General features: G+C 28.8%; 1 protein-coding gene across 1 annotated transcript in view; it reads left to right on the forward strand.

Moving 5' to 3' along the window:
* The first annotated feature begins 410 nt into the window (after positions 1-410).
* The window catches only part of js (jiangshi), a 50,533-nt gene continuing 27,166 nt past the window's right edge, over positions 411-23,777 (forward strand). The window contains exon 1 of the mRNA XM_065498761.1: positions 411-641. The gene's annotated coding sequence lies outside the window, so the exon portion shown is untranslated. The remainder of the gene's footprint in view (positions 642-23,777) is intronic.

Below are 23,777 nucleotides of genomic sequence, written 5' to 3' on the forward strand. Positions count from 1 at the left end.
TATTGTCACATCGCACAACACATTTTTGATGTTTAACTTTGCATTTGCTGCTTTAAACTTAAAGTGATCTTTTGAAAGCAAACAAAACTTGCAAAAATAAAAAAAAAATAAACATTTCTCGTCAACAACTTGTTAAAGAAAAAGGTGTCAAAAGAAAAACATACATATTGCCGTAAAAAAAACACACTAAAACGTTCAAGAAATTTACATAATAAAATATAAAATTACAAACTGTTACAATATTTTTACTTCATAAGCTGCTGGTTTTGTGTTTTGTTTATTTAAATATTATTTATGATTTTGTCAGCGAAAACGTGAGCTTGGATGGTTCATGTTTTTTGCAAGTATTATAGCAAAAAAATGTTCATGAAATCATAAATCTATTTAAACAAACAAAACAGTAACCGAAACCAAATCAGTTACCAATATAACAATCAGTTGAATCTTGCCAAACAAAAGTCGCTGAAATCAAATCAATAAATTACCAACAAACGCAAAACAAAGAATTCATAGAATAAAAAAATAAAATAAATATTCTAAAAAAAGCAACATCAATTACCTACAGATAGATAACTGGGTGTGAAGGAGCTTTATCTATTTATTCAAATTACACAGTGTCAAACATCTACACAGATATTCAGGTAAGATGTTATTTTGTTTTCATAAAAATTATAAATATTCTTAAACATACATATGTACACAGCCATAGGTATATTTATAGATGTTTGTAATATTAGTAATAATAATTATTATTTTTTTTTGTGTAAAATTTACAATTATTCACACTAACCACCTAAAAACCCTCAACCTAACTTCCTCATTATTTCTTTTGTTTAGGTTTTACACAAAAAAGTGTAATTTTTGTTTTAGTCAATCTTATCTTTAGACATGAAATCATCCATTTTTTCTCAGTTCTATTCTCTATTCCTTTCAACTATTCGGCAAATGCCTGCTAATGTCAATTTAATGAAATATTTAATTATTTTTTTTTTGTAAATTGATATTTAAAATACTAAACTGCCTCAACGAAACAAACGCAAAGAATCACGTTTTCTTTTCGGCTAAAACAACAATTGAGTTGCCAAAAACAAAATTTGTTGCTTATTTCAAGTATTTATTGTTTAGTTGGTTGATGTTGCTCTTGTTATTGCCATTTATGTAGTTTTTTTTCTAGTTGTTGTCTATTTTATTTGTCAGTTTTTTTTGTACTTTGTTGTAGTAGTTCCTCTTTTTTTTGCAAGCTGTTTCAAAAAGGTCAAATTACAATTTGACTTTTATTTCATTTATTTCGTTTTGTTCAGGTTTTCTTATTAGTTATATATACAAATTTTTGTTTCAAACATCTTTAGGGAATATTTAGCAAAAAGTGAAATTTTATGTTAAATAATACATTGTTGGTTTAGTTTTTGCTGCAAAAAGTTTATTTAAATCTCTATTTCCTTTCATGCTTTCAATAGGGAAACGAAAGATTTAAAGCACATGCTCATTTACTCTACACGAAAAACAAAACAATTTTATTCAAAAAAAGATTTTAATTGTCATTTAAAATAGATTTAATAAAATGATTTTATAGGATTATACTTCCTTGTTGCTAACTACATAAGTATATCTACAGGCAAAGACAAAATATGGTTGTGGTGACTATAATCGAATAGCTTCATATTATAATAGGATTTTATGGTTGCTATCGTATATGACCACAATATTACTAATGTGTGGCATCATAAATTATCGCAATATAAACCTAACTACTAGGGTATTCGAATTGTTCGATTTATCTCTTGTTCGAATAAAACGAATAATTCGAATAAGAGATTTTAACTTGTTCGAATAATTCGATCACACGTTTAAAATTAATCGAATTATTCGAATAATTTAATTTTTTTATAAAAGTAAAGATGTCGGTTTTTTAATATTTTATTGTTAAAGAAAAACAAAAAATAACGTTAAAGTTAACAATTCAAGTATTGATAATGTTAAAAAACATTCGATAACAAAGTCCATCATTAAATTTTCAACAGAAATATTCTGATCAGAATAACTCCCGAACAATCTACCAAACAATTGACTAGCAAACCCATTAGTTTTGGAGCTATGCTTTAAAAAAATTGAGCTAGTTGGACATGATCCTGAATTCAAATACAATATAAACGTATTAAGAACTTTTTTATTTCGTTCATTAATTCGGGTTTTAAATTGAGTAACTAATTCTTTGTTAAATGAATTATTCACTGTTTTCTAAATTATTTATAACAAATTGTATTATACATCAAGCTCTATCAACGTTGCCGAATCTTTGCTTAATAAAGTGGTCTTGGGGAATTACACAATAAAGGAAATCTGTCCAAAGTTCGATATCATTGTCAGTGAACGTGGCTAATTTGAAGTCAGGCAGTGCATGATTGACGCATTTACAAATACGCAAAAAGTTTTGTGATTATCATTCGATTTATTAAATATTTTGCAACACTTACGTATGCGATTAATAACATAATTTATAGACATATATTTTAAGATCATGGCCTTCATCTATTTCAATGTAATCATTATAAATGTCATCCTCAATATCACTTTCGATGACCGTTTCAAAATCACATTCTCCATCCCATTCAACTCCACTTTAATCTCAGTTAATATTTTGATTATTAATTGCGATTCTTCTAATATTTCGCCAGATAAATAACAAATACTTTATTCCGTTCCTTTTATTTTCATTGGTTCAAGTCCTAAGTTAAAGATTTTTTTTTAGAATTGTAACTTCTTGCAGTAATATTTATATATTTATTTATAGGAACACTCATATACAGTGATCGAAAGTCCCTTTGTCTTTAGTTATTTGTCGAATTTCAGAAACAATATAATTTTTGTGAGTCATTATTACTTATTTAAATTTGAAATTATGAAAAATTTTATATAATTTAATAAAATTAAATATATATGAACATTTATTCGTTTTATTCGATTATTCTACATAAAATTGTTCGAATTATTCGTTATTCGAAAATGGTAATTTTTAAATTGTTCGAATAATTATTCGTAAGAAATTATTCGATTAATCGAACGATCATTAGTCGAATGAATACCCTACTAACTACCCATAATTTAATCGCTTGTTCTGTATGGTTCAACGATAATATTTTAGTAGTAATCGAACCACAATATGATTATATTCATCTATATTAAGACTCAACGTCAACCATAATATGGTTATTTGCGTGCATAATAACTGCTATTATGGTTGTAGCACAGTCATATTATGATTGTGTTTTCCATTAAAAATTTTCATATGTTGATAAGAATATTTTAGTATCGAATAGTGTCGGTAATAACTTCTCTCGATTTATATTATCGACCTGAAATTTCTTAAATCCCGAAGCCCGGGATTTTTTAATTTCATACCCCAGGATTTTTGGGATTTTCTCGTTTTTCTTTATTAAATAAGGGAAATTGTAATTTTTATGTGCCTTTTTCATTCATTTCGACATTCTACATGCCCGAATATCGCAAAGTGATGTTCAGCAAAGTTGTTAAGCTCAACGCCTGCTACAACATAGAAAATAAAAATGCAGTATTTTTGGTTTACCTTGGAAAATCAATTTTGCATCATATTTTTTCGTCATTATCTAACAAAACTTATTTAAAATTATCTTCAAACGAATTAGATTTTTTTCAGATGAGGAGCTCTAACAAAATGAAAATATTTCTATTGCTCAAACGCTAAAAGATATTATTAATAAATGTAAAAGCCCCCAAATTGCAGTAACGAAACCAAATTATAACGTAGATTTGCAACTTGCAAAAGAAATAGCTCATTTTATTTCTGAAGGATCAAAAGGAAAATACTTGCAGGTACTGAGGTACTGTTTTTTACCAGTATAGTATGTAAAAAAATTAATTGCTAAATGGTAAATTGTAAAGACATACATATGTACGTTTCTTTCTTAAAATTTTCGGGATTTATATTTCCCGAAAATCCCGAAACCCCGAGTCGGAATTTCGGTATTCTTTATCAATTTATTTTATTTTCAAAAATCAGTCCCGATTGGCATCTCTAGTTGTTATAGATGGAATCTCATCAAATGTGTTCAAGATCAATTCAGGGGTACCGCAAGTCTCCGTCCTTTCTCCTATTCATCAAACTTCCAACCCTATCTACTCTTTTGCAGATGACAGAAACATTTGCCATTCATATTCATTAAATTATAGATCAAGCCTATTGGAGCAATTAGGCAAAACATGAATGACACTCTTAAGCAAGATCACATGACAATCTCCGAATGGGGTTATGCGAGTAGAGTCGATTTTAATGCACGCAAAACTCAATGTAGTATGTTAACACACAAACGCACAAAAGATCATGTTGATCTGTTCATCTGTTTATATGAGTGGTGTAAATATTAAGGAATCAGAAGCACTTAATGTTCTAGGCATGAGTGTTCAGTGCGATGTCCGCCGAACAAAATACATTTTTCAAGTGTTGAAAGAAGCATTTAAGTGCCTTGATTTTCTAAAACGGTGTAGGAAATACTTCACTCCATCTGATCTCCTTACTATTTACACCAATTATATCTGACCCAAAATGGAATAAAACTCTCATGTGTGCTTCGAACTATATTTTGGAATTACTTGACCGCATACAGGAGAGGGTGAAGGTGCTTATCGGTGACAGTAGGATATCCAGCTCTATTGACGCACAGGAACATCGTCGCAATGTGGGTTGTGTTTCAATGTTCTACCGATGCTACAATGGTATGTACTCTGCTGAAATTAGGGAGCTTGTTACGCAACACACATTCTTCGGCAAGGGCTCATCCGACACAGTTGTTGAACATTATAGTGTAAACAACAAAGTTTTTTCTTGCTTCCAAAATGTCAAATTTTATACGAACTAATCGTCATGTGCGGGAAGCCTTACTTCTTTAATTTAAAAAAAAGTGCGGCAGGAGCACACCGATTGCTCAACAAAGCTTATGGTGAATGTGCTCCTTCGGTTTCAACGTGCCAGAGATAGTTTGTGCGGTTCAGAAGTGGTGATTGTGACACGGAAGACAATGATCGCTCGGCCAGCCCAAAAAATTTTAGACATTACTCCATGAAGATTGTCGAAGTTACTAAAGCAGTAACTTTTTCAAGCAGCAGGATTCATCCAAAATTAGGGAAATTGAGTAATATACGAATTAAGTCGAGAGACTTGAAATAAGATTTAGCATGTCCGAAATGATGCTTGAACGTTATAAAAGAAAATAATTTTTGCACCGAATTATTAGTTGCGATGAAAAATGGATGCTGGCCAACCAAACTAATCGACACCAAAGCCAAATATCCATGGCGCTAAGGTAATGCTCAGTATTTGGTGGGAGCAAAAGGGTTTTATCAATTATGAGCTGCTGAAATCTGCTCCAACCTTCATAGAAACAGTGCAACTGATTCGTTTGATGCCCGCATTGGCCGAAAAAACTCCCAGAATATTCGTCCAGACATGAAATCGTAATATTCCATTACGAACGCTCTCTCTGGAATACGTTTCACTTCAGAATAGAGTATCCGAAATTGGCCTGATTCCTTCTCGAATAAATTCGTAGGTCCAAAGAAAAATTCATTTATTACTAACTGACCGTCAATCGGGTCGGGTTGTCCTGTTCTAATTAAAAAAAAAGCTTGTGTTCGATTTGTGAATTTGTGAGAAGCGGTTTGAAATGGGTAAAAATAGTTTAAAAAAACTGCATTGTTGAATGATAATTTTTATTCATATAGGTTTTGGTTATGTTTGATTTACATTTGATTTTAAAATATTTACAATGAAATATTACATAATTACAATGAGATATTTACAAAGCGTTACTGAGAGACAAAGAACCTAAGTCTGTTGTCAAAAACCTAAGATTTGCAACAACAGAATACATGTTCATCAATGTACATATTGTGAGTTTTTATATATGTAATCGAATTTTGGTCTGTAATACGAATGATCACAGATCGAGCTCCTTTTCTTGATTAAACGCTAATTGGCCAAGTTATTAGCGAATTAAGATATTTTGAGTTTTTATATAAAAAATTGATTTTTGGTCTGAAATATGAGTGATCACAGATGGAGCTCTTTTTGTTGATTAAACGCTTATTGGCCAAGTTATTAGCGAATTTAGATATTTCAAGTTTTTATATAAGTAATCGAATTTTGGTCTGAAATTTGAGTGATCACAGATCGAGCTTTTTTTGTAAAGTAAATAGCGAATTTAAATATTTTGATTTTTTATATAAAAAATTGATTTTTGGCCAGAAGTATGAGTGATCACAGATCGAGCTCTTTTTCTTGATTAAACGCTTGTTGGTCAAGTTATTAGCGAATTTAGAATGTAAACAACACTGAAATACATACTTTTAATAAGATTTTTAAAGTTTAGGGAACTCCCTTATATAAAAAATTTGTTTGCATCCTCTAAATTAATTTTTTTTATGACAACGAATGAGTAATTTTATTTGCTCTGTAATTTTATTTCAATGGATATTTGCTCGTGATATCGTTTTCGAATTTTAATTAATAATTTTAGTTTTATATTTTAACAAAGCAGTTAATAATAAAAGAATTTTACGTTCAAGCGTGTAAAACACAGGTTAATATTTTAAAATTTTATATTTTTCTCATGAAATTCGACAATCGCTAACATGAACAATTTCACTTCCGATTTTAGATAAATCGAAAAAAGTGGGCGTAAAAGCGGGCGTGGTCAATTTTTCCTTCAGTAACAACTTAAATCGAAAAAAGTGGGCGTGGTCAATTTTTCTTTCCGTAAAAACCTAAGTTGGGCTATAACGGATATTTTAAAAAAAATTTCGAAATCGGTCCAGCCGTTCTGCAATTACCAACGAACGACAATTGATTTTTATTTATATAGATAAAAAAATGTGTGTGTTTGTGTTGATTTGATTTTCTTAAGTTTACCGAATTACTTGAATCATTCAACACACATTTTCCAATTTAAGGAGCTGTTCTCTTGAAATTTAACATTTAACAAGATTTTTGAATTGATTTAGAAATTTTATTTTCCAAAAATATTTCTTTTTCTTCCATTCCCTGTTTTGTATTAAAAACTTTCATTTGGGGGCAGAAATTTCATTATTTCGCCCAGTAGATCGGCGTCTTCTAAGGTCATTTAAAATATCTTTGCAATTATTAAAATCTTAGATAAAAATCTAATAAAATTTCTTTTTTATTATTACTTTACTGAAATAAATAAAAAAAAAACAAAACATTATCATATAAATTAAAAAGCATCAAAATATTTTGCATGCCTTTTCTGAAGAGATGCAAAAACCAAGCAACTCATTTATGCTTTAAAAAATACTTTTATGCTGCAATAATGCTGCCACATAAATAACAAATATTTCATGCTTGTTGTTGTTAGTTTTTATGTTTTTTTCCTCAATTCTTTATTTGAGTTTTTTTTTACAAGTCTTTTGTTTCCATCTGCTTATTTGTTAATACAAGAAGAAGAAAACATTTTAATCGGAAAAACTTTGGAAAAAAAACATACACACAGCAATGTGTGTATTGAGGTAGTGAAGTTGATGAGATGAAAACAAAACAAACAAACAAACAAACAAAAAAAACACCTTAAAAAATCTCCCGCTACTAAGTAAATTATGAAACATGTATGTAGTTTTTTTTTTTTTGATTTTTAAATTTAATGAAATTTACACTGGTGACTAAATTAACGGCATTTTGAAAACAAAAATATAAAATATTTGAAAACAGCTATCATTTTATTTAAAACAAATTTCTTAAGTTCCTCCTTGGTGAGTTTAATTATATCATATTTAGTAGTTGAATTGTTTGAAGAATCTTGTTTTTAAAGTTATAGGTGTAAATTAAGCACTTTTTCATTGTTGCGTTTTATTTTCGGCTGCCATTGATGCTAGAGTTGCTTTAAATCTGTCTTAGGATTGCGTGAAGTTGTAAATGTTGTAATTTTCCACAAAAAAAAAAAACAAAAAAATCAACAAAGTAGACTAAATAAAAATGTAACAAAAGCCGCAGAACAATAAATATTTTCATAAATACCAGTAGTTCAAAATACTTCCACCCACGAACATACATTTACATTTAAGTACATCTATATATATAAAAGAGTAACGTTAATGACTGACTGACTGACTGACTGACTGATTCATCATCGCACAGCCCAAACGGCTGAAGCTAGAATCACGAAATTTTAACTGTGGGTTCCTCCCTCCCCAAAACGATCCGATAAGAAGGGATTTTTGGAAATTCGGACGTTTAGGGGGTAAAAAAGGGTAAAAACGGGTAAATTCGGTAACCTTATATCTTCAAAACTAATAAAGTTACAAAAAAACTTAAAATAGCATGTTACTCCATTTAAAAAATAAGCTGACAGGTGTTTCGTACTTTTTGGAAATTCGAAACTTTTAGGGGAGAAAACGGGTAAAAACTGTATTTTGGTACTTTTTTTGCATCCTATGTATCTTTTAAACCAATAAACATAGAAACAAATTTTAAATCGTATTCTTTAACTAACAAAAAATAAAAAATATAAGTTTGGTACTTTTTGGAAATTCGAACCTTTAAGGGATAAAAATTGTGTTAATTTTTGGTACTTTTTCATAAAATATGTTTTTCTATAATTTGACATAGACATACGAATATTTTATTATGAGCTCCCACCACGTTACAGAAATTTATTTGAATGAAATTGTACCACCTCAATGGGGATAAAAAAGGTACCAAAAAGGGGATAAAATCGGGAAAATACATTATATTTGAAATTATTAAGCCAATTTTGATAATTTTTTTTAACGTTGGTTCCTGGATTCATACAAAAATTAACTAACAGCGTGTTATTTGGAACTCGAGTACCAAGGTGTATATTGGGCCAAATCCGGGTAAACAGTTTGGTACTTTTTTTAAAAAATATTTATTCTTGGGCACATTAACACAGATTTTAATATTTTGATACATGCCTATAGCATAAACAATTTTGGCAAAATGGAATATTTTTAAATTTCAAACTTGAGGGGTGTTCAAGTAAGAAAAGGGAAATTGGTACTTTTCTCCTAATGGTACTTTTTTAAAATTTTAAATTATTTCAGTTATCGACATTAAAGTTAGCTGATATGTATTTGAGTGAAGTTAGTGTTAGGAATAGGGGATAATATTTAGGTACCAAAATGTGTGAACTGTACTATAGGTACTTTTTTGTTCATCTAATGGTACTTTTTTGAAATTTCTATAATAATGGACTTAGAAACATGAAATTTAACATATATGGTCCTAAGTGAGTGAGAATTCTAGCGGGAGACTTTTTGGTACTTTTTCTTTATTGGAATGGTACTTTTTGTAATTTCTTCACCAATGAACCTAGAAACATGAAATAAAGCTTATATATAAACCGAGTGAGTGGAAAACCACAAGTGTGGGTTTTTTGGTACTTTTTCTATATTATAATGGTACTTTTTTGAATTTTCTATAACTATGGACTTAGAAACATGAAATTAAGTATATATGGTCCTAAGTAAGTGATAATTCTAGGGGGAGACTTTTTGGTACTTTTTCCTTATTCGATTGGTACTTTTTGTAATTTCTTCACCAATGAACCTAGAAACATGAAATAAAGCTTATATGGAACCGAGTGAGTGGGAAACCACAAGTGTGGGCTTTTTGGTCCTTTTTCTATATTCTAATGGTATTTTTTTGAATTTTCTATAACAATGGACTTAGAGACATGAAATTAAGCATATATGGTCCTAAGTGAGTGAGAATTCTAGGGGGAGACTTTTTGGTACTTTTTCTTTATTCAATTAGTACTTTTTGTAATTTCTTCACCAATGAACCTAGAAACATGAAATAAAGCTTATATGGAACCGAGTGAGTGGGAAACTACAAGTGGGTGCTTTTTGGTACTTTTTGTATATTCTAATGGTACTTTTTGAATTTTCTATAATATTATGGACCAATGAACCTAAAAACATGAAATTAAGACCGGAGTGAGTGGGAATCTACAAGTGACTGCTTTTTGGTACTTTTTCTATATTCGAATGGTACTTTTTGAATTTTCTGTAATAATGGACATAGAAATATGAAGTTAAGCATATATGGTCCTAAGTGAGTGAGAATTCTAGGGGGAGACTTTTTGGTACTTTTTGTTTATTCTAATAGTACTTTTTTGAATTTTCTATAACAATGAACTTAGAAACATGAAATTAAGCATATATGGTCCTAAGTAAGTGAGAATTCTATGGGGAGACTTTGTGGTACTTTTTCTTTATTCGATTAGTACTTTTTGTAATTTCTTCACCAATGAACCTAGAAACATGAAATAAAGCTTATATGGAACCGAGTGAGTGGGAAACTACAAGTGGGTGCTTTTTGGAACTTTTTGTATATTCTAATGGTACTTTTTGAATTTTCTATAATATAATGGACCTAGAAATATGAAATTAAGCGTATATGGTCCTAAGTGATTGAAAATTCAAGCGGATACCTCATGGTACCTTTTGTTTATTCTAATGGTACTTTTTTTTAATTTTCTATAGCAATGGACTTAAAAACATGAAATTAAGCATACATGGTCCTAAGTGAGTTAGAATTCTAGGGGAGACTTTTTGGTACTTTTTCTTTATTCGAATGGTACTTTTTGTAATTTCTACACCAATGAACCTAAAGCCATGAAATTAAGCTTATATGGACCCGAGTGAGTGGGGTCCATATAAGCTTATAATGGACCTAGACTTTCCAAAAAATCGAAGAATTTCAAAACCGCGGTTTCGGTTTTAAAAAATTAAAAACCGATCGGTTTCGGTTTTGTGATAATTTATTAAATCTTAAGTATTATAGAAACAAAATTAGTTGATAATATAGGAAATGATATACAAATCTAAAATTCAAGCTTGACGGGTTATGGTTTAGTGAATGCGAATTTAAAAGTGATAATCAATGGTACTATTTCCTTATTGCAATGGTACTTTTTGAATATTTTATAATAATAAACATACAAATTTAAAATTAGGAACACGTTTTGCATTTTCTATAATAATGGACCCAGAAATATGAAATTAGACATTTACAATTATATTCACAAAGTGAGACTTGATAGTACTATTTCTTTCTTCTAATTGGGGTGGCGAAGCGCACCGGGTCAGCTAGTATTAAATAAAACACCTTTATTTAGTGAATTTTTTTTATTTAAAAGAGATTTTTGAAAAATGTATATTTATTTGTTAACAACAGTTATTTTGGTTAAATCAACCAGTTTCGGTTTCTTTAAAACAAATTAGTGTTTTAATAAATGTTTCTTTGCGACCAAATGAATCAGTAAAGTAAACAAAAAAAAAATGATGAGAGAAACAAACTTGTATTTGAAATTTTTATTTGAAGAATTCAAAATTCGCATAATATTTTATTTAGTTAGTTAGAATATATATGAGGGTGGGTCAAAAAGTCTGCGTTTTTATACCCTTCACCTTCGTGAGAAGGGTATACATATATAAGTTTGTCATTCCGTTTGTAACTTCTACATTTTTCATTTCCGACCCTATAAAGTATATATTCTGGATCCTTATAGATAGCGGAGTCGATTAAGCCATGTCTGTCTGTCTGTTGAAATCAATTTTCTGAAGACCCCAGATATCTTCGGGATCCAAATCTTCAATAATTCTGTCAGACATGCTTTCGAGAAGTTTGCTATTTAAAATCAGCAAAATCGGTCCATAAATAACGGAGATATGAGCAAAAAACCGGGACAACCTCGATTTTTGACATATTTTTGATCTACATATATCTGGATTACTAAGTCATTAATATAGACAATATGGATATCTAATGATAGATATTTCAAAGTCCATTGTAACGATGTAGATAAGGCTATAGTAAGTTGGACCTACAATGGGTCAAAATCGGGAAAAATATTTTTTAACCCGAATTTTTTTTTCATCAAAAAATTTGTTTTTTCCAAAAAAAAAAAAAATTAAAAACTAAAAAAAATATTTAAAAAAATTTGGAAAAAATTTAAAAAAAAAAATTAAAAAACAATTAAAAAAAATAAATTTTGTTTACCTAAAAATATTTAAAAAAAATTTATTTTAAAGTATAATTTGGTGAAAATCGTGAAAAATATTTTTTAACCCGAATTTTTTTTCATCAAAAAATTTTTTTGTCATACATTTTTTTTCCAAAAAAAAATTGGAAAAAACTTTTTAAAAAAAAATTAAAAAAATTAAATTTTGTTTACCTAATAATATTTAAACAAATTTATTTTAAAGTGTAATTTGGTGAAGGGTATATAAGATTCGGCACAGCCGAATAGCTCTCTTACTTGTTTTTTAATGAAACACTGGTTTTTGGATAAAAATTTATTTTATTTTTCAACATTGTCTCCTTTAATTGTATCTATACACTTTGTCCAATGTTTCTCCAATTTTTGTATCCCTTCCAAAACATAAGATTCGTCGAGGTATCCTAAATAGATGATTTCATCGTTGAAATCAAATCTCTTTCCGCCGAAACATTTCTTCAGGTTTGGAAACTGGAAATAGTAGAAATTTGGGCTAAATCCGGAGAATATGGCAAAAGAGGGAGCATTCCGTAGCCTAATTTTCCTGGAGAAAAATAACCTTTTTCTTGCCAAATGCGATCAGTTTTTTTAAATCCTCATTAAATCTCTAATATTCGCCATTGATTGTTTTACCCTTTTGAATCCAGTCAATGTGGATTGTACCGCTTGCATCCAAAAAACGGTCTCCATGACTTTATTGGCTGACAAACCCACATTGGCCTTCTTTGGCTCCGATTCACTCCTAGAAACCCACTGTTTTGACTGCTGTTTGATCCAAAGTTCGTCCACGGTTATGAAATGGCCCACAATCTCGTCCACAATGCGGTTGAACAACGCCAAACACTCCTGCAAAGTTGTCATTCGATTGTATTTGTGATCGATTGTAAACAAACGCGGCAGCCATCTTGAGGAAAGGTTATTCATTCAAAATTGAAACCACTGAGACATGTGAGATGCATATGGCTTCCACAATCTCTCGCACTTTCAATCTCATATCGGCCAATACTATATCTTGATTTTTTTGCAATTGTTTCGGCCACAACGAAATTCAGTAAACCGTTTTTTATATCCTTCACCTTCGTGAGAAGGATATATATAAGTTTGTCATTCCGTTTGTAATTTCCACAATATAATTTTCCGACCCTATAAAGTATATATGTATATTCTGGATCTTTATAGATAGCGGAGTCGATTAAGCCATGTCCATCCGTCTGTTGAAATCACCTTTCCGAAGCCCCCAAATAACTTACATACACGATTCATACATCAATATCTCGGGAATTCTTCCGGCTCGGTTGCTATTTAAAATCGAGAAAATCGGTAAGATATAAAAACTAGGACAACTTCGAATTTTGACCTATATCTAGATTAGGTCATTAATATATACAATATGGATATCTAATGATAGATATTTCAAAGAGCAAGTTTTTTTTCGCTAAATATTAAAAAAAAAGATGAAAAAAACAAAAAAAAAATTTATTAAAAATTCGAAGAAAAATTTTTTTTACAAAAAATTAAAAAACAACTTTGGAAAAAAAATAAATTTCGTTTACCTAAAAACATTTAAAATTTTTATTTTGAAGTATAATTTGGTGAAGGGTATATAAGATTCAGCACAACCGAATATACATAGCTCTCTTACTTGTTTACCATTGAAATTGATGGTGCAGAGTTCCCATGGTATTTATTAAGCTTAGTCTTTATTTGAGTGATCGTTTTTCTTTCCTAAAAAGAATCCTTAATGTGCAGACGAAATCCACAATTTCTGCTATCAATAGCTGTCAAACACAAACTAAATGACGTAGCTTGTTGCATGAAGAACACATAGAGCGGAAACTCTGCTGGAAACTCTGCTGTCCGAGAATTCAAAAAATTCTCGGACTTATTGACGCACCCTCGAATATATACAAAATATAATTAAACTGTATTCATGGCTTATCCAAATACTTGTGGAATCTTTAAGTAAATTGTAAGCAAAGTTCAATTTATTTCCATTAACATTTGTTTCATGTTTATTTTATTTTATTGCAATTTTTTTTATTTTCTATTTAAAATGTTTATTTTTTTTTATTTGATTTCATTTCATGACAAGTATTATTTGTGTTAAACAGCTGTTGTTTTAGTTAGTGAAACAACTGTTCACACAAAAATTATTTATCTATCTATAAGCTGGGATTTTGAAACTAAACATTTTCATTAGTGTTTTTTTTATAAAATTAAACTTTGTTTTTAGATGTTTTAACATTAAGATTTTAAATGTGATTAACATGTGTTAGTTACGGTTTTAGTTGAAATTAATTTTTTAATTTCACCTAAAAATAAATTTAAATTATTGTTTTTTTTAATTATTAAGCTTTTAACAATTGACTTTTGGCATATTCATTTAGTTTTACTATTTATGAGTCCATTACAAATGGCTTTATTTTTATTTATCTCTAACAAATAGGTTTTCTTTTAAAATTATCCCAAAAACAAAATGATTAACTATCTCCGCCTTTTAAGTTTGGGTAGGGCACTTAACCATATGATTGGTGTGGCAAATGTTAATTTATGGCTCCTATTATTTATTTATATATATATTTAGCTATTAACGCAATGGTCTATTAAACTGGTCAAAAAAATGTTTAATTAATTATAAATATTAACATATTTTTAGCAAACATTTCAAAGTTAGCTTTAAGCGTTTTTAATTATAAAAATTATTTTTACAAATGTATTTAATAACCTGCAAATTGTACAATATTAAACTGTGTTTAAAATAGATTTTTATTAGCTGATATTTATCATAAATTTGTTTTGGTGTTTAGCGTAGGGTGTTCCTCAAATAAAATACATAAATGTACAAAATTTTTGGAAAACTTTAGTTTTGACTTTAGTCTGGACTATAAAACGGCCCAAAACTTCCCAACCACTTCATTCTAAATAATTTTTAGCAGGTATTGAAACATGTGGCCGAGCATTGTCATGATGGAATATTATGGTTTCATGTTTGGCCGCATATTTTGGTCGTTTTTCGACCAATACTATCTTCAAATGAATCAGTTGCATTCGATACATGTTCCCAGTGATGGTCCTTCAGATTTCAGCAGCTCATAATAGATAGGACCCTTGTGGCCCCACCAAATGGATATTGCCTTACCACCATGGATATTTTTGATTTGGTATCTTCAAATACGTTCTCTTACGCAAATAATGATTCGGCACAAAAATGATTTTCTTTTATAGCGTTAAACCTCTCTGCTTCAATTCGTATGCTACTCAATTTCCCTGCTTTTGGATGAATCCTGCGCTCGCAAATATTTAAAAATTGTTGCTTGTGTAGCTCCCAATGATTTTGCTAGCTATTGTTGAGTTTTACAACAATCTCCATGGAATAATGCCTCCAATTCTTGGTCTTTAACAAGGCGAATTTATATACCAGGTGATGTTGATAGCACAGCTGATTAATGTTGTTTAGATATTTGAGCTATCAATTATCTTGTGTTTGTTGCGGCGAATGCTACAAATTGCAAGTGGTTTTTGTAAATGTTGTACTTGTTGTAGAATTCGCCTTGGTCTTTAAACTATTTTGGCTGGCCAGGGCGATTTTTGTCTTCCGTGACAAAATCACTACAATAGAAACGCACCAACCATCTCTCGCACGTTGAAACCGATAAAACATATTCACCATAAGCTTTGGGGAACAATCGGTGTGCTTTAGCGGCACTTAGTTTGTCATTCCATTTGTAATTTCTACATTTTTCATTTGCGACCCTACAAATTATATATATTCTGGATCAATATAGATAGCGAAATCGATATAGCCATGTCGTCTGTCCGTCTGTATGTTGAAATCAACGTTCCGTAGCCCCCAAATAACTTACATACATGATTCATACATCAATATATCGGGAATTCTTCCGGCTCGACAAAATCGTGACAATCGGCCCACAAATGGCTGAGATATAAGGAAAAAACGTGGACAACCTCGATTTTTTATCTATATCTGGATTACTAAAGGTAGGGTCACACATGACAAATATTTGACGAAAAAGCCGTAACCACTAAATAAATTACATTTGAAAACTTTTATTTATTCAAAAAACTTATTTTACTTTGGATGATTCAAAACAAAAAATTTAGTTTTATATTATTTGATGCTGTTTGATCTTACAAAACAATTGTAAGAGTAAACACGTCAAAGAAATTTGTGCTAAAAAAAGTGGTTACGCTTTTTTGAGCAAATGTTTTCCATGTGTGACCCTACCTTAAGTCATTATATATAGACAATATAATAGATATTATTTATAATAATATTTATGTTCAATAACTAATTGTATATCTTGAGTTACAAAACATTTATTTTGCTATATATTCCACTCGCATCCCACTAAGCAACCAAATATGTCTTAAAGGAATAGACCCAAGTTTTCTATTGAGCAAAAAAAAAATTTTAAAAAAATTTCAAAAATTGCTTATTTTGAGTTGCAAAACATTTATTTTGATAGATATCCCACTCGCATCCCACTAAGCGACTAAATACGTCTTCAAGAAAATATCTGAGCTTTCTGTTGAGCAAAAAATTAAAAAGAGGGCCCATTACAAAAAAAAAAAGTGAACAAAGTTTTTGATTTTGCAAAAAAGTAAAAAATTGCATATTTTGAGTTACAAAACATTTTTTTTGATAGATATCGAACTCGCATCCCACTAAGCGGCCAAATAGGTCCTCAAGGAAAATATCTAAGCTTTATTTTAAGAAAAAAAAAATTCCATTTTGAAAAAAAGTCAAAAAAGTTTTTGATTTCGGAAAAAAAAATATTAACATTTTTTTATTTTTTTTTAAATATTTTTTTTCGAAAGATGTTTCTGAAAGGAAACTTTGCATAAAAGAATATAAAATAATAAATGGCTCATTTAAGATGGATTTTTTTAAAAATTTCTAAAAATGCAAAGCCCTAATTAAAAAAAAAAGATCCCCTTTAATGAAAATAATACATTTTTTGAACATATTTTCCCCGTTTTAGAAATTTCGGTATTTGAATTCAATAAACTAATAAATGTTAGTTTCTAAATTTGATCGTAAAGTTTCATAGTTTTCAATAAGACCAAATACCAAATGTTTTACACCCACTGTTGCCAGATTTTGCCGATTTATCGGCATTTTGTAGATTTTTGATCGGAAAAATGGCAAAGTGCGATTTTCCGATTTTAATACTCAAAATGACGATTTTATGAAAAGTTTATATTTACATCAAGGTTTTCATATAATTGTGGTATTCACACGGTCTTCTATTCACATGGTCTGCAATATGACTGTCATAATGTCCTAATATATTATAATAGTTGTTGTAGTGTTTTAAACAAAAAAAAATATTATTTTTTGACAAACCAATAAACATAGTTCAAATAGTGTTATTAGTTTAGAACTTTTTTGTTTGAAACACAACAAAAATTTGTTTAAACTATCATAATATATTAGGACATTATGACAATATAACCAAATAGTAGACCGTGTGAATACCCCAAATATTTTAATTAACAAATAGAATGAATACAAATTGAACCGTAATTGTTTTTGTAAGAATGACGATTATATTGTTAAGATTTTTGAAAAAATTTGTGAAATTTTTAATTTTAGTCATCCGCCAATGTGTAGCTTTTTCTATAAACCTATAGAATTATTAAAGTTAATTAAGTCTGATACTTGATTTTCCCGAAATTGAAACATTGTTGGTCTTAATTTCGTATACATCCTAAATGTTTCTAAATTGTTTTTGTATATGACTTAGTATTCGCGATATATGTAAGTCGTAGCTTTTTGCACATCTTTCAGCCTTTTGTAATCCGATCTTCCAGATTTTAATTAGCAACCGAACCAGAACCATACCTGTTGTACCATTCATATTCGTAAGTTATTGAGAGCCTTCGGAAAGTTTATTTCAACAGGCAGACGAACATCGAAATATCGACTACTCTATTTATAAGGATCGTAAATGAAGAATGTGGAAAATAATAACTTACATATACCCTTACCACTCATGGTGTGAATACAAATATTAAATAATTCTTATTATATAACACCTATTTTATATTATATTTATTTATTAATTCTTTATTGGATTGTTAGTTTTTTCTAAAATTTCGCAAGAAAAAAGTACTATTTTAATATTTTCTGATTTTTTGACGATTTCAAAAATATTTTGCCGATTTTGAAGATTTTTTAGTCCAATTTTGACGATTTTATACCAAAATTATCTGGCAACAGTGTTTACACCCCATAACAAACATAATTTTAGAACACCAATATGATAAAATTGTGGTACTTTTTTAGAAAAGAAATTGAAATTTTACATATTAAGAAACAGCTTAATAAGCACTCCTCTTGAATTAATATGAAAGCAATTAACAATAACTTTTACAACCCACTGTCACATCACAAATTAACTAATTTCCATACAATTAATGGATATAATTAAAACAAACAGCAAATTAAATACAACCAACCTGAAATAAGCAACATCTTAAGTAAAAAAAAAAACTTTTACCTTGTTAGCTGTCAATAATTGGCAATCATATGATCATATGAAGCTGCCACAACTTTTGCTTTTGTAGTTAATCCACACCTGACGCCTCAATTGCAATTTATATATCAATTAATAATTGCTTTTCATAAATTATGTATCAATAAATACAAATAAGTAAAATACATTTAGACTCCTACACAGGCAGATACATATATTGAATGCCGTCAGTTTTGTTTTAAAACCATTTCAAAAATGTTTTTTGTTATTCAATTTACATTCAATTTTCCATTCATTCACTTATTTTGGTTTAAACTACGCATGATCAATGACACAAGTTCATTATCAACTATAAAATTTTCAATTAATTTTAAACAACATTTGACAGACACGTCATCCTCAACAAAGCCAGCATTTATGCACTCAAGCGTTCAAGTATTCAATTATTCTACTAAATATACATTTTAAATAAAATTCTCTCTTTGGATTTAATTCATAAACGTTTGTTTGTTGCTTTGTTTTTATATGCAATTAATAAATGTTAATGATATCGTAGTCGTAAAAATATTTAACATTTTTCTTTAAACATTCGAGATTTTTTTTATGGCAAAACTATAAAACAATGTTAATTGTGTGATAGAAAAATTACAAATGTAATTGATTTGTTATAAAAGTTGGCGGCGATTTAGCGAAACTAATTAAGTTTTGTCTCCAGAATGATTATAAGATTAAAGATGTAATACAAAGTTTAATTAAGCAAAAATATTTGTTGAGCAGTGGTCTGCATTCATAGCCATCAGGGACCCAACGCGATCGCTTATTTAGAGGTTCACAAGCCGCATCTTCGACAAACTTGTTAACATTTCCAGAAGGAAAACAATTAGAAATTGTGCATCAATATCATTGAAATACATTTGCAAATGTGACATGTACTCTTTGTACCGATCACTGATATAGATAGATATGCATATTTAATTACCATTTTATGGTTATAATGATATGGAAAATTATGTTAGACAAATGATATTTAATGTATTTAATCCCTATTAATCACTTCAAGGTGTTAAAAACCATAAAGGAAACACAAGCTAATTCAATAAATTTGAAGCGTTTAAAAATCACTGCATCTTTGCAATGTTTCGAGTTTTAGTATTTAATGTCTGCATGTGGGTGATTAATTTAATGATTTATTTTAGAAATAAAATTTAAAGCTGTTTTTCTACAATATATTCTCTATATTAATGAATAAATGATGTTGTTTTTATTGTATTCATTCAAATATGTTGTATATTGTTTTTATTTAAATCAAAAGAAATGTGCTAAGGTCATAAAGAGTCAATGTTGTAGTTATTGTTATTGCTTGTGTTTTTGTTTTTTTTTAATAAATTAATGTTTTTTTTTTGTTTTTTATGGCAAAAATTTTGCAAACCGTTTTTTCTTTTTTTTTAAGTATGTGCGTTTTTTGGCAGTTTGATTTTCTACTAACAATGTTATGATTTTTATGAATTTCGGAAACGGAAATCTTCAATGCAAAATGAAATTTTTGTTTAAATCGTAAATGTTGTTTTTTTATTCGTATAATGAAAAGATGATTATTAAGATTTATTTCGAAAAAATGATATTAAAATATCATGGGAATTTTTTTTCGTATTGTTGTTTTTTTTATATTCATTCATTAGTATTGTTTTGGTTTTAGCATGGTTGTTGTTGTTTTTTGTGTTTTAGCTTTTGTTTTATGGTTTAAATAAATATATTTATTAAATTTCATAAATAAATATTTTTATGGCACTTTTGCTTTTTAATAGTTTATTACTGCAGTCATTAGTTCAAAAAAAAAAACAAGTAGCAAGTTGAAATTGTCTTTTTTTTTATTGACTCATTGAGAAGGGTGGAGGAGGCAAGATATATAAATAAATAATGGGATATATCTACTGCAATTTAAAATTTAATTGACATTAAGAACATTTAGTATTTAAAGTCATCAAATAAATAAAAGTGCTAATTTTAGTTCCACTGTAACATTCATATATGTATGTATGTTGATATATAAAGTTTTATTAATATCGAAAAAGTGGCTAAGAAGTTCCACAATTTAATTATAAAGTCTTCCACTTCTTGTTAATCAAATTTAGCTTGATGCACTGCACAGTGGGGCAGAACCAAAATATTATGGAATTAAATCTGACATTTCTAAGAGGCTGATTCGGCATGAAATTTCCCATAGGCATAGCAGAAAAGTATTTCAGTTTATCTTTTGAAGACAGACCCCAAATGCCCCTAAGATCTCAAAACACTTGTGATAGTTTTTTGGTTTGTCTAAAATCAAAGACTTCAATATATTCTTATGGTAAAGTTATTGAGTTATATGCATTTGAAAATTCAAATTTCAAGATTTCACTATACCCTGACCAGGTTTTTTAAATAATATTGGGTACAATCTATGGAGAAATTTCGTTATACATATTTGTTTTTGTTAGTTAAATAACACGGTGCTACGATGGAAAAAAACCTGGAAAACGACCTAGCGTAGGTTATAGGGCTTGTTGAGTACATTAGAAAATACAATCAAATTCAGAAGTTATTCTGAAAAAAACCGTTTTCAGTTATGTCCGTGAACTTATCGATCTGTAACTCAGTCAGTCTCTGTCCGACTTTAAATTTTTTAACGAGGTTAAAAAGAAAACTGATCACGCTTTATACATTTCTTAGTTATAAGTATTGTTTTTGTTAAGAATATCTAAAAGAAAAACAAAATTTATCAACTTTTTTGATTTTAATCGCTTTTCATTGCTTATTTTGATATGGAAGTTTATAAAAATTTATATAAATGTATTAAGGAAATTTAGTTCTTAACAAACCATCGTTTTAATTATTCGAATCGAATGAAAACTGTAAAAGTTATTCAACTTTTCATTAACACCTTTTTTAGTATTTTCTCTCCCAGCCCATATGAATAAAAAAAAACAAAAAACTATACAAAATATTTGTTCTACAATTTTTTCGAAAAAGTTTAATAACTTTTGCAAGTATAAACCGACTTTAACAACTAATATCTCGTTTTTGTCTTCATAAAATTGTCTATAAAATACTGTGCAAAAAAAATAGGGTTTCATAGACAAGAATTAAAATAACTATTGTTGAATTTAAAAAATTATGAAAAAAATAAAAAAGAATTCCAAACTATTTATAAAAACTTACACAATTACATTTTATGAAAGCTTAATTCTTTACCTAACTATAATTGTTTAAAATTTTTAAATCGGTCGAAAAATGTGCGAGATAAAACAGTTTTTTCAAAATATCTCAAAATTTTGAGGGTGTTTCAAAATATTTGAAAACCGTTTTAGTATGTCCTCACCTAGGCCTACAACCTCCATTAGGTGGCTTTTCAACTTCTGACAAAAAGTGCCATTTTGTAGCAGAGTGTAATTAATAAGAAAATCATATAAACAAAGTTTAATGGCCTCATTTTGTATCTTCAAACGAATTTTCGTTTGCGTTTCCGTTTGGAACGAAAAAATAAAAATTTGGTATTTCATGAAACGAAACTATAATTTCGTTTCAAGTCAATTATTTGACGTGGTACCAAGTTTGAAAACATCGTTTTTATGTCAACTTTTGCCAAATAAATTAAATTATTTTTATTTATTTTCCAACAAATAAAATTTATTGAAAAAATTTTGAAATGTTTGATTGTTTTTTAAATTAATTTGGAAAACAAATTTTTCTGTTTTTTACGTATGAAAAGAAAAAACACATTCTCAAAAATTTTTTTTTTCTTTGGAAATTGAAAAATCTGAAAAATGTATTGACATGAAAAAAATTCTCAACGTTAGATTTTGACGTTTCAAGCGCTTGGGACCAAGGCGTATTAACAAGGTGAGTGCGTCCCGGCAACAAATACAACAATGCAAAAACAACAGGCAATTTTTTTTTGTTAAAATGTACGGTAAATGTCAAAATCAAGGCGAATTAAAATATTACTATGTTATTTACAATAACAAATGTAAACATAAACAATGTTTGACATATAGTGTACATAAAACCACAGCGAATTAAGAAACAGCTGATTTTATGCACTCACCTTGTTAATACGCCTTGCTTGGGACCATTTTGTTCTGTTTTATAAAATTCAATTTTACAGTTTTCAAAAATATGAAAATTAAAAAATGACAAATTTTTTCGAAAAAATTGTTTCGTTACGTCTTACAAAATTAGGGCATAAAATTTATATTTTTCTTGAGTAGAAAAATAATAGATTTTGAATTTGAAAATTAGGAAAATTTGTAGTTAATAACAATAACTACAAATTTTCCTAATTTTCTTGTGGTTTTGTTAATAAATTAATGTTTTTTTGTTTTGCTTTGTTTTTTATGCCGAATTTATTATTTATTATTTTGAAAACCGAATTTTGTATATTATATTTACGGAAAAACTGTTATTAATTAAACTGTTATTAAAAAAGTTTCTTAGGCAACTTATGAAGTCCATCGTTATTTAATTGATTTCTCTTGAAATTTTTAGTAACAAAAACTAAATAAAATAAATGCCAAAAACATTAAAAATTACTGGAGCTCTGACCAATTCTGGACACCCATAAAGAAAATTATTTATAAGTATTTTCTGTTGATCTCAACAATTACAATAAAATAAATTTATAATAAACTGAATACATTGAACAAGTAATTTAGAAACTAATCAGATTTTGTTTCTTTACTGTCCCGCACAGTGGATGCTCCAGGGTCTGCGTTATGGGAGATCAAAGTAAGGTACCTTCGACATGTAAAATTTTTAAACATGTGACATTTCTCAAAGATTTTTATATTTTTGGAAAGCGCTCGGCTAGGTCTTGAAAAAACATGCTTGCATGTGCATTTCCGAGTTATAGGCATTTTAAAATTTTGCCAAACTCTGGTCCGCCTTTTTAAAAAATATAAGTCGTGCTTTATGGACCGAATGGACTCAAATTTTTTTTGTTAGTTAGACAACTAAATTACCAATAATATACAAAAGATTTAGGAGCAATATTGATTATGGATCAAAACTAAACGATTTTCAATCCAAAAATTAAAAAATAGTACATTTTTGCTGTTTTTTGGGCGAAAAGGTGACTTAACTGAAATCAGAAAAGAGCCTTGAAAACTTTGATGTGTTCTCTATTTATCTCCAAAGTATTTTCCTAGTCCCGATGGAAATGTGGACCCTATTGACA

This window comes from Calliphora vicina, chromosome 1 (assembly GCF_958450345.1).
Source record: "Calliphora vicina chromosome 1, idCalVici1.1, whole genome shotgun sequence".
In the NCBI taxonomy this organism is placed as follows: Eukaryota; Metazoa; Arthropoda; class Insecta; order Diptera; family Calliphoridae; genus Calliphora; species Calliphora vicina.